This window comes from Acanthopagrus latus, chromosome 9 (genome assembly GCF_904848185.1).
Source record: "Acanthopagrus latus isolate v.2019 chromosome 9, fAcaLat1.1, whole genome shotgun sequence".
NCBI classification, from domain to species: domain Eukaryota; kingdom Metazoa; phylum Chordata; class Actinopteri; order Spariformes; family Sparidae; genus Acanthopagrus; species Acanthopagrus latus.
Window position 1 is genome coordinate 26,543,324 of NC_051047.1, and position 13,131 is coordinate 26,556,454.

General features: G+C 37.8%; 1 protein-coding gene across 9 annotated transcripts in view; it reads right to left on the reverse strand.

Moving 5' to 3' along the window:
• The window catches only part of LOC119026241 (nck-associated protein 5-like), a 71,343-nt gene that overhangs the window by 55,040 nt on the left and 3,172 nt on the right, over window positions 1-13,131 (reverse strand). For 3 of the 9 annotated variants that reach the window (XR_005077079.1, XM_037110467.1, XM_037110460.1), the window contains exon 1: window positions 187-562. The exons of 1 other annotated variant lie outside the window; for it this stretch is intronic. The gene's annotated coding sequence lies outside the window, so the exon portion shown is untranslated. Of the gene's footprint in view, window positions 1-95; window positions 116-186; window positions 565-1,337; window positions 1,441-13,131 lie in introns of those variants that run through there. 5 more of the 9 variants (XR_005077081.1, XM_037110463.1, XM_037110466.1 and 2 more) reach the window with 5 other exon arrangements.

Below are 13,131 nucleotides of genomic sequence, written 5' to 3' on the forward strand. Positions count from 1 at the left end.
GGTGTGTGGATTTCATTGACATTAAGGATGGATACTGGCTGTGAGCTGACTCCAGACCTGGACGCTGTAAGTTTTGCCATGTTATGTTTCCTTACTGTTGCATGCGTTAGCATGTTGCTCGGCTAATGTGGCTAATCCCAGTCCAGAGCGTGTTTAACTATTTAAATGTTTAAAGGTGATATTGACCTTAGCGTTCAGACACTGACTGTCCAGGTGGCGGTTCATCTCCCATCCTTCCATTGCATTCAATCTGCATGTGCCAGCCAGTTTGTTGTGGCTAACGCTGCTAACGTTGCTAACGCTGCTAACGTTCCATCCCTAACGGCAGCTAGCTAACGGCGCGAATGGCGCTAACGGTAACTAGCTAACTAACAGTCAGGGCAGTGTGGTAAAAAGTACCCAAAGTGACAGAAGTAAAGATATAACCTTAAAATATTACTTTTTTGAAAGTTAATTTGATGAATAGTTGGTATGAAATGTACAAGTAAAAGTGTATTAAAGGCCTACATATATTGACATATATATACAAATCTGACATTGTTACAGCAACATCAACCAATTATTGCTAATATTCAACAATCATCAATTTCTCATTATCAGTCTTTATTTGCTATTTGCTACGTGAGGTATGTGCTTATGTATGTGGCTTGGAAGGTAATGTACTATGAGATATATCTAAATTGATACTGAATATTTATATAAAGCACAATTTGTATTTTAAATTGTAAACACTTAATCTGTATCTATAATCTGTAGGTAATAAGATTATATATAAAACGGCGTTAACTGTTCATCAGTGTCATTTCTTATACCAAAAGTTTTTTAGGCTACCAACAAACTATAACACTAAAATCCTGTTTTTAATTTAATCTATGAAAAGTCACAGAACATTTTTTCTTCTTCATTCAGTACTTTTTCTTTTATTCAGTCAGATATTTCCAGAACACTGAGTCTTTGTATGTATTTCTTTCAATTAAACGTTGCTAAAACTTGTTTTCCAAGTTTCTTAGTTACAACGGATGAGTTATAAAACTCTGTCGGGTCAAACATGCTCACATTCTTAATTAACGGTATCCAATTAACTGAAATGTATTCATCGTTCATCGTAGCACAGATGTCGAGACACCGGCACTTGGCGGCTTCTTCGTCTTTGTGTTAGCAAACTGAGACAACGGGGTCGTTGCAAAAGTTCATTTAATTAACAGTTATTGGATTTATTTTAATAAGCTGTCCAGAACTGGAGCTGGTTTGAAGATTAAGTCAGTCATGCCAAACTGACTGCTGACTGGATTATTACTGCAAAATAAGGAAAGAAGTCACTATTGTCAAACACTCACCCTGAATCATCCTTCATGTCAGGGGCAAAATAGAAAAACTAACATTTATCAGTTTTTAAGGCACTCAACACCACTTCCCATCCTTTTCTTTCCTTGAGTGAATCTGTTACATCTGATTTTGTTGCTTGTTTATCTCACCTGCAACCCAGCAGAGCATGTAATCACAGATAATAACAGCAGGTTTTCACTTCAACAAAGAGGGGAAAATAAACTATTTTTTAATTCTTAAGATGCAAAGTCAAGGACAAAAACATTAATATCATCCTGAAATGAACAGATTTAAATGGTTTGAGGGACCTGGAGAGGATGTGAACTGTGAATCAGCGCTGCCATCTAGTGGTAACTGCAGATTATTACCAGAATGAATGCAGCATGAATGTGAAATCAAGACTATTTACCTCAATTTCTAGTGAAAGTAGTTTAATTGTTATAGTTAGTCCTCAGTGGACTTACTTAGCAAGTTTCATCATTTTACTTTTTTGGGTTTTGTTTATTGATCATCTGCTTCTCCAACTTTTTTTTTTTTACACAGGTATGGTGATAGCATCTGTCATAATGAAAATTCAATTTTCAAAAGTTCTATTTGTAAAATTTGATTCTTTGAGTCTCGTTTCCAACCTGTCAAGTTCTGATGCCTTGGGAATGTCGGTCGGGTCACCGTCACCCTGAAGCGTCAATGTTCAAAGAGTCAGGACTCAAAAATCAACTATCTGACAGAAAGGACCGTTAAGCATTCATGTTGGTGCTTAAGTGGTTAAAAATCTGAAATTTAGACATCAATAATTTCATGACAACCAGGTGAACAGGGTCTGCGTAGAAAGGATGTGTGATACTTTGTTTCCTGAGACTTTTGATAGTTGTGTCAATCAAATTTTAAGTCAGTATTTCTTGGTGCAAGCAAATGTTTTAGCACGTTTTTAACCAGGCTAATGAAACTTTTATGAATGATGGGGGCAAATTTGGTCATTTCAAATAGTAGTGTGGACATGTGCTCAGCCTCCCTGGTGTAAATAACACCTACAATATGTATGCAGAAGAGCAAAGTAGGCTGATACGAGTATTTTTGTCTCTTTCAGCACAATATGATTATATCAACAATAACAGACCAAAACTATGACAGGACATAAGAGGAAAAGAAAAAGAGGACACACACAGCTAATTTATCAAAGAGCTGTCAAAAATCCATAAAGCTGTTGTTCTGCTGGAAGACTTCTGTTAAAAGTCTCCGTAATACCCCCGTGTCACTCACAGCAGGAGGTTTCTCATTACAACCCCGATTCTAACAAAAGTTGGGACTGCACTGACTTTTTACAAACAGAATGTAATAATTTCCTAATCCTATCTAATATAAACTCAGAGTACAAAGATAGTTTATGTAACTGTGCTGATACTGAATCTGATGGCAACAACATGTTTCAAACAAGTTGCGACAGAACCAGACTCAACAGATAGTACAGATTCCTGATCAAATTGCCGAAATCTAATGAAACACGGAAACTTCATAAAAATGCAATTACGAGATTACCATGAGAGAGAAGCCACACGTGCGGCTTCTCTGTCATGGTAATCTCGTAATTGCATTTTGGCCTCACAAATGTATTTATGTTGAACGCTCCCTTTTAAATTTCCCATTTGATTTTCTTCTACATTTAAAGCATGAATGTGTTTCTCGGTAGTTGGCCAGTAGATGGAGTTCTTAATTCATTTTCCTCTGTGCTGTTGCATCATCTGGATGTATCACCTGCCTCACACAGTCACACACAGTGTGTGTGTGTGTGTGTGTGTGTGTGTCTGTTTATCTGAACATCTGTTTTCCTTAAAGCCAAAACAGCGGAGGAGGCTCCCGTCTGAGAGACAGATTACACCTTCAATTAGAAGTGTCGGTTTTCAGTCGGCTGAGCCTCTGAAGGAGTCGTGTGACGGCTTCTTCGCAAAACATCTATTCTGGAAGGAAAATACGTCAGTCAGTCGTACATGAGATGATCCACTCTGAAAAAAGGGGGTCCTGCGTCAGGTTTCTCAAATCTTGGTTAAAAAAAAATACAAATTTAACAGCTGTGAAAATGTGAGGACTAGTCTTTAAGTGCCATATATCTTTAGAGGTTAGATTAGTGTGTTTCAAATCCTGGATCAGTAATTTCCCATTCAGTTTAACAGAGTGGTGTGATAAATTAATTAAAATGTTCTTTTTTATTTATTTTTACCATGAATCATTTAGTAAAGAGCAGTTGCGTCATTGAGAATTGAAACCTCTCAAAAAAGAAATACAGCCATGGTTGTGTTGTTTCCATAGATCAACCTCTTCTTTGTCTCCCTTGATAAGTATGAGGATGTCAAGTTCACATTTACACTGTACATTAAATGCTTCACTACAACCAGCTACTGTAACTGACATCATTATGCAGCCATGACACTGAAGGGTCCACTCTCTTTCTTTAGTCTTCATCCTCTTTGTAACAAGCGGTTCTTTGGACAAGATCTCACCAGTGTGCTGATTTGAAAACAGAGGTCAAACAGCTGAGTACAAACAGTGGAAGGTTTCATTCATTCATTCATTCAACTGTCTTCACCGGGAAGAGAATTAGAAACAAAGACTTTTACTCACAATAGAGACAAGAACACAAAGGATTCAGGCCGTGACACCCAGAAAGGATTCAGATGATAAGTTATGCTCAGTTACAAAGTCAGTTGAATTATTATTATTAGCATTTTGTATGCGACAATGTGTAATTTGCATATATATAGAATATATATCACTGTGTAACAATCAGGAGTTGACCAGTATGGATTTTACAGGGCTAATACCAATTATTAGAACTTAAGGAGACTGAAAATCGATATTTTGGCTCGACATTCTTTTGTAGCAATACTGAAAATCTTAATATCAAGATTTAAAAGTACAGTTTACTGAAATACTGTTCTTGAGCACAATTTTGACATACTTTATTTGAGTATTTCCTTTTTCTGCTTCTGTATACTTCCTCTCTACTACATTGATATGATAACTTAAGGTACTAGTTACTTGGCAGATTCAGATTATTCCATGTTTGCAGGCTGTTATTTGTGATGTGCTAACAATCACATATTGTTCTTCAGGGACATTATGTGAGAGGGTGTTGCATCAGAGCCAGAGTAGCACATTTTTAATTTATTGGCAATCTGACTTAAAAATCACAGATTCCGATAATCAGAAAATGCTGACTTTACTACCCCTGCTAACAACACATGTTAGCGGTCCAATAAATGCAGCAGAGTAAAAAGTTCAATATGTCCCTGAACATAAATGAGTAGATGTGCAAAGTATAATAAACTGTAAAGTACCCCGAAATGAAGCACAGCCTACAGGCTACTTTCAGTCTCTTGATTATTTAAATAACAAGATGAGGAATCTGCGGTGACCCAGAAAGCTCAACATTTGACAACTGAAGACAGCACAGACAAATAGAGGCAAATGCAAATGAATAAAACATCTTTACCCCTGTGATAACACATAACAGAAAACAGAAAAGTCAAAACTCAAGCAAACTGACAAAAACTGACATCAGTTTAAAGAGACACACTGAAAATACAGAAATCACAAGCAAATAGAATATTCCCACCAGAAGTTTCCAGAAGAGACAAACAGCTGATCATCTCCCGTAAAAACTCTTCCTGTACAGCAGACATTCATAACAGGAAAAGCACATTTGTCTCTAATAACATTAATGTTGTTGACTCTGTTCTATCAAAGTTAACTAGTAAGTCATGACAGTGAAACACTGAGCAGCATCAGCGCCAGACAAACTATCAGCTGTGGAAGAGGCCTTCCAGTACAATGCTAACGCAAAGTCTACCCAGTATCTCCTGTTGCACTGGAATTAAATCAGTGACAATTAAATATTCAGATTTTTCTGTCCACTACAGGGCTTCAGAAGCAAGTTTGGATTCAACATATCTTGACATTGCCAACTGATGTTTTCAGCAAACAACGAATTTACACATCCAACAGTCATTGAACAACATTAGCATTCATTTAGAGTTGAGTTTCTGGCTGCTTCACCAATGGAAGCCAGATAGTCACTCTCTTTTTGCTCTGTTTCTGGTCTCCTCGAACTCCTAAGCAAAATATCTGGCTCTGTAACTGCTAAAAGCTTCAATATGTTGGACATGAAGCAGGTAGAGAGTTTTAAAGCTTTAATTTTGCCACATTAGCTGCCAACTGCAGCCAAAAACGACACTATGTGTGAACCAAAACAGTAAAGTTGAGATCCAGACAGCTAAACAATGAGCTGAGACTCAACTGAGATGTGGTTCCTATTATCTCACTTGTATGTTGTTGCAACGCTGTGCTTGCGAGCTGGAAACTGTAGGTTTCGGACAAAAAAATACTAAAGATCATGTTTTGGCTTAGTGGACCCAGTTTTGTCACCATTAAAATGGTGGGAAAATGTGCCGGCATGTTTCTAAAATAACCCAGTTATCACCCGATGAAATCCACCTTAGGTGTTCCTCGCAATGCTGGGAAACTAGAGACGTAAACAGTGACGGAATAATTTGACTCTCACAGGTTGAACCAGCTCCAAATCAGCACTAGCACTTGGTTTGCTCTAGTTGAAAGGTTGTTTATGGAGGCTTTTGGCAACCAATATTTACATTTCTTGTTATACTGTGACCTCTTGTGGCTGTAGTAATTATTACAACAGCAAAGGAAGAAGTCAGGTGAAGTAGTATGAAGTAGTCCATATTAGAAGTCCATATTGGGAGAAGGGTGAGCAGTTTGGATAAACAGAAACAGGACTTTCATCCAGGAGACTGCTGTTCATGTCCAGTGTGAAACCAGAGGTTGACGGCGAGTTATCTTAATTTTTTCACTTGTATAATTTCACTAAACCTAAACAGACTGTGAGAGAAGGTCCAGTGCAAACAAGATGCATATTAATCCTAAAGATATGTTGGTTTACAAGTGCCAACATTTTATTCTGGCAACTGAAGCAAAAAGCAAATAAACAGACTGCCAAAAAGTTGAACCCTTCTTTTGAATTTGCTCCTGTTTTATTAATTTGCATCAAGTTTTTTTTTTTTTTTAATTGACATCAGTGTGACGTATATGTTGTCAGAGTGTTGAAGATTTTGTGTTAATTGGCTTGTGTTTTCTTCCTGTACGTAGCTGAGCTTTGAGCTCTCCAGGCACCGTTTAAAACCTTTGAAGACTTCTTCTATATTTAGATATCCTCAATTATTAAGTCATAATGAGAGAGAGAGCATGCAATGAATAACAGCTCCTTAAAACAGCCATAGTATCTACTTACTTTAATACTTTAAAATTCATAGATACTTCACGTACTTGTCTGCAGTCCAAACAAACTGATCTGAACCATCTGCACAACATTTTCTAATCTGATTGTGATGTAACACTGATCACTGCCCTTCCATTAGGTGACATTATTCAGATACATTAGAGCCTTTATTACACATCCTGATGTACTGAGAGCTGTTAATGTTTCTCTACATCAGTGTCACAGAGTTAAACAGGCTGACATTTATTGTACTTTTCGATCACAATGACTCCAGCGCAGAGGAGGAACAAAGCTCTCGTGTGTTTACTCTGAGACCTTTCAGAGAGGAAAGCACTCCAGTGTAAATAGTGTAATTACATGTCTTCCTTTTGGGCGGGTGGGAGGGTAAATTGGTATAATCAAGGCAGCAGTTCAGCCGCTGGCATTGATGTTGGAATGAATTAGGACAGGAGCTCACTCAGATTTTTGCCCCCTGGGTATTTAATGACTACATACTTCTCCCCCAAATCACATCCTGCTGATATACAGGCGAGCCGGCCTTGTAACTGTACATACGACTCCCACTGGGAAATGAGTAATGAGTGAAATGTAGCTCTTAATGTAGGTACTTTTACACACGAAAACAACTCTGTGCATTAAATTACTTTTCTTATGTGAAGCTTGTATCGCTCACTGTCAAAGTGAGTGAGAGTATGTTGTGTAGATATGAAACATATTTCATCACAACACATTTACTTATTAACAATAAACACAAAACAATAAAGGCTGGATTTTGTTCCCCCAGTATTTCTTATATAAGCCTATCAGACAAACTTCAATTTGGAGCTAATAAGATTAAAATTATACTGTACACGGCCGTGCCACATCACAAGGAAATTAAAGGAAATTGTTATGAAACATTTCAGTACCAACCCAAAGGTCAACCGTCTGATATCAGAGGGGGAAATGTCATAATCAGAATTTCCATTTATCAACAGGATGCTACTCTATAAAGCAATTATCGCGATATTTCTCTGAATACATGCTGAACTACTTGGCAGCACATCACTAAAATCTTCAGAACTGATCCTCTGTGGACCTTAATTATCCAATCAATCCAATAGCTGTCAAGATGTTTCACTTTGAAAACTTGATTGTGTTGATAGAGAAAATTTCAGAGCCTCACAAAGGTCAGAGGGTATCGTCCTCTGGGCACCACGACTGTCTGTTTTAAAATATATAAGTATAGCAGCATAAACACAACACACATCTAAAAGCCAAGAATTCATTAAAGACAGAGTTGCTAACTCAGAGTATCGACAGAAGCTAGAATAACAGGAAACAAACAATACAAAACAGCTGAAATCACTCACATAATGTGTCACCAGTAAGGAGAACACGACCTACACCTTTATCATGATGGAGAAATACTGAAACATCCAGAAAAACAAAAATAACTACAAACTAATCTGTTGTTTCGCCCACGTAAGCATCTGTGAGAAGGTTTGAATATATCTGGCAAACATGGAAATTTTATGCATCCTTCTCTGCTTCCGCTCCATAAATAGTCCTTCGGTTGAGATATTTTTAGCACAAAGCTATTTTTTTATGCGTCCTTGAAGTTGCAAAGGTTCTTACTGACTGTAATGCTGTTACCATTCTGTCGCTGCCGCTCTCTAATCTGGTGCTACAGCACATTTTTATGGAACGGACAAGTTCGATCTTTGATGAAGAGCTATTTATTACAGACTGTTTTTTTTAATTTATTCAAGGAATGATTCAGCGAAGAAACACTGACTTTTTTCTCAGCTCCACTCTGCTGAACACCCTAATTAGATATAAACCTGTGATAGAGGCGATCAATGCTGATATTGATAGTTTTAGAGGATCAGTAGATGATGATTTGTGCTGGCTTTTCACTTGGCATCTTGGGGTTGCCCCTAAAACTGTATTTTGCCCATTAAACAACCCATAGATTTGAATAATGACCTCATAGAAATGGATTAAAAAAAACAACAACAAAATTTTAAGTGGAAAAAGAAAGAGGAAGAAAAAGAAAAATATTGATGCATTCGAAAAACACCCAGAAAATTAAGCGAACTGCCAAACATAATGAAGCATTTAGCAGCTGAAGGAGAAGATATTTTTAGATTAGAGTTTAAAAGCTCAACCAAAACAGAGCTAGAAAAGAATATGACTGAATATTGGACTTGAATAAAACACAAATAATAGAATTTTTGTCCGTGTTTGCTGGATGTTTAAATAGACAACTTTTTTGCAAACATGTTAGAATAGCAATGCGTATTTCGAGCTAGCATCTATCAGTTGGTTGTGCAGCTCTTCTGTCCCCAACAGTCAAAAAGGTCCAGCACCACTTGCAGAATATAGAACAACATTATTAAGGCCCGTGTCCACATGGGTTTTTTTTTCTGTGCTCCCACATCTTTCTTCAGAGTGCTTCGCCTTTTTTTTATGTGGGCGCCTCGAGTTTAAAATGTCACAACCTTTCAGAAAGGCGCTGATGGCGTCACCGTCCCCTTTCCTTCAGGCAACAAATCATATTTCGATCAATCAGATTCGTCACCCGTCGCCCTGGTAATTCAGAAAAAGAAGTAGAAGCTTTGTCTGGCTTTGTCTGTCTATCCTGAGCTTTATCAGACAGAAACTCTCATAACAGGCACAGAAGAGTCCATTTGCGGGAGCAGATTGTCTGAATGTTGGTGGAGAGTGTTGTGCTTTTATCACCCCACGTGTCGTAAGCTTGTTACAAGCCGTGTGATCAGTATTAGCAGCTGTCAATCTAAACCAACATGCAGCATCATCCCAGTGCTCAGCCAACGCTTTTCTGGACACGTTTTGGCTTGTGGCCTTCATCGGGGTGTTGCTGGAGCTTGTTGACCTCTTAACACTTTTTCCTGTCACCATGCACCCTGAAAGTCAGTGAAGTTGTGCCAGAAACCCTCTCTCTGCTTCCCAGAGTGGCCAAAAAGACAGCAGGCGATTTTCCCAACAAATATTTAGACTTGTCATGGTAGAAAAAGCACAAATTTCCCTCTTAACTTAAACAGTGACTCAGTGAGCTAGCATGCAAAATGGCAGGACCATGCAACTGAAGCAGCTAACTGAAATTCAGCCACTATTTATTTTCTTATTTACATCTGGTGTTTTGCTATTGTGACGTGTCAAAATGACTTCAGTGAAAAAAGGTATTTGGACTGAGGTTGATGAGAAATTGCAGCAAACATTGGCTTTTTATATTAGAGTGTGTGAGAATACACTAACAAAGATGGTGGAGCATCTGTGATTTCATATTTGTGAAGCTGTTTTCAGATGATTGTTGTTGTGGACTCTGGTAGAAAAATGCTGCAAGTGTTCCCTAATGGAAGCCCCTGTGGTTTATAAAACATGATCAGGTCTCCTCGACAGTGGCCCAATGTGCAACAAACCCCTCCAGGCTTCCCTCTCAGTGGAGAAAACATGCTGCAGTGCCAGATAGGCTGCCCTACATGCTAGAATAGGATTTGGAACTGTTTCACCACAAATGCATCATGACTTTTTGTGTGGTGGGCTATTTTTTTTTAACACCCCTGCACCCAAACAGCCTGAATCTGCTTTCACAGCTGATTAAAAATAAAATTAAAATGTAGTATCCCTTGTATTTATTCATTTTGGCCACATTGGAGTAGAAAAACATCAAAACCAGCACATATACAACCAATAAATATGACATGCCAATGATGTCTAAATGTTGGTTGTTTGTTTTGTTTACACCAACTTTTGAGAAAATGATCTTGGCATCTATCTGAATAGATGCTGAACTTCCTTCACCAGCTAGACACTCAGTCTCTCTGCCATTTGATGTAAAGCAGGTGGTTTACAGTAGGTTCATCTGATGCCCAAAGAGGTTGATAGCAGGAGGTTCAGACCAACAGTAAATTTGCAAATCTTAAATACACGAGATGTAATTTCTGCCACACGGGATCACTTAATCAAACAAAACAAAACTCCAGAGGCAGACCTTCTGGAGGAATAAACACAATCACACACATCATATTCTGTTTTTTATTTTTATTTTAGGGATTTATCTTCACTCCTGTTTATCAACCTGACTGCAGCAGTGGTTGTGGAGGTGGACTCCATTGTTGAGTTTTGATGTTCTGTAATGTTGACTACTGACATGAATGTAAAGTTACAAAGAGTTGATGGGAAGAACCAGAGTCTCTGCTGAGTGCTGACTACAGTGAGAGGTGTATTGGACACACACAGACCTGGTGTGGGAGGTTACTTGCTAGTTTACGGCCAACGTACAGGAAAGTAATCTGGCTGTTCAGGAGGAATAAACAGGCCTTGAATATTTCATCAAGCCAAACAGTGTGAGAGAGAGCCCCTAAAATACAGTATTTTGACACCCTAACCCTATATCCTTGTGATTAATGAATAAATACAAATTAATAAAACAAAATTTTATAGTTGGACAAAAACAAGAATGATCCTGTGGTCTTTAATGCAGAAATCTTACATATTATATCTTCAACACCAAACAATGAGCTCAAAGCAGTGAAAAAGTCATCCCTTTGGTATTCATTTCAAAAATATTGATTACCGCGCTCACTTCTTCTTACCCATGATGTCCTGACCAGTACGGAGACTCCAGCCGTAGCTCTCATGTACTTTAACCTTTAGGCTACCACTGACCCCTTTTATGTGGCTGCACAATGCCATCATCCAGTCTCCCAATCGAATGCATTAGACTATCTGCTTCAATGCACCAAACGTGGAATAGATGCAGCAACAGACAATGGTTATCCCCTCGCCCTGAGCTACTGTACATCCACCCCTGTTTAAAGGCATTTTCTACATCGAGGTCAGGTCAGCCATGTTGCTGCGATAACACTTTTCAGATGTTGTTTCCCCTTGAATGAGACTATCGACTCCTGAGTGTCTTTCAGGAGGTAAGTGAGGTGGATGGAGTGAAGCTCTCACAGTGGAATAAAAGGAAGGAAACAGGATTTCTGCTCAGATTATCAAAATAGGGCTGGAGAGATGTCCTGACCTACAAATACTGTCGTCCACATGAAGGTCGTTTGGCACAGGCGTCAACGAATGTCATGGCTTTTTTTGTAAAAATTAAAATTGTGATGCAAAAAATGATCATTCCCACTGATTGTGAATCTCATCGCGGTGGTAATATCCGTCAAAATACTCACATTATGGGGTTTTCGACCAAACTCTTGTTTTTCAAACTGTCGTGTGGATGCAGCTTTAATGTGACAGGTCAGATTGTGTTTGGTAATTTTTGCCACGAGGGACAGGGCCTAGTTGTTCACTTGTTTTTTTATTCACTGTAATTCACAGCTGTCACATCCGCTTCAGCTCCCCACTGACTCTCGTTAACTCTTTCTGTTGCTTTGTGCATACAGCCCTGTCAGTGGTGGAATGTAAGTTAATGTATTAACTCAAGTACTCTATTTAGAAACAGTATTTTTTGTAACTTTATACTACATTAATCTCACAGCTTTATTTGCAAGTTACTTTTCCGACTACAGTTTTTCATATCTTGTAACTAAGTACTGTGCATGAGTACATTTTTGTACACTACAGTAATTTAATTTAATAACATAGTTACTTTAAAGGTGCCATTTGTAAGAAAAGTTGATTCATAAATTAGTTTTTCTTACTAATAGCACCTTCAAAGATTGCATGCTGCATCAGAGCTGAAGTAACACATTTTTTATTTATGTTTTGATTTGCAATGAAATAAAAAAAGGTGAATATAGAATCTCATCACTGATCTGCCGGGTAGACAATCAGTTCAGTAAAAGTAAACAGTATAGCCATTTAAATGTATGTAGTATTTGCTTTTTCTTGTAATTTTGACACGAAAGTACATTTGTTGTCAGAAAAATACATATAGTATATCAGATACTGCTATTCGTATTGGCGACTTTCACTTTTACCAAAGCATATGAAATATATAGTAGTAATATATTAAGCAATATTTTGACTTTTACTCAAATCTGACTTTTCTGACTTATCTCCAGATGTGTCAACATTTGCGATGAATTGAAGGATTAAGTGTTACTTTATGTTTTGAGAAAATTCTCCTTCTTCAGATAAATGAACTCTTTAAAAAAAACCTTTTGGATTAGCTGGAAAATGCCTCATCATAATGCTGACAACATGCTTTTTACAAATGCGTGGTTCTTACAGGACAGCCAGGCTACAAACATCTGATGGATATGATGCATTTCTGCAGATTATACTACCCAAGAAAATCAGCCCTCACTATGGATGACAACAAAAGTCAGCTGAGTAGAGATTGGCTCTAGAAGTTGTTGCACAAACATGTACTGTTGTGTATTTGCAGTACTTCAAAGTGTAAAATCTTGTTATTTGTACACAGATTGAACAGAATTGGCTGACAGTAAATAAAGTAGTTAAAATGAGCTCAACCTTAAATATTTACAGCAGTAAAATGACACATACACATTAATATTAATCCAGAAACACGAACAGGAGGAAAACACTGACAGTGTTGC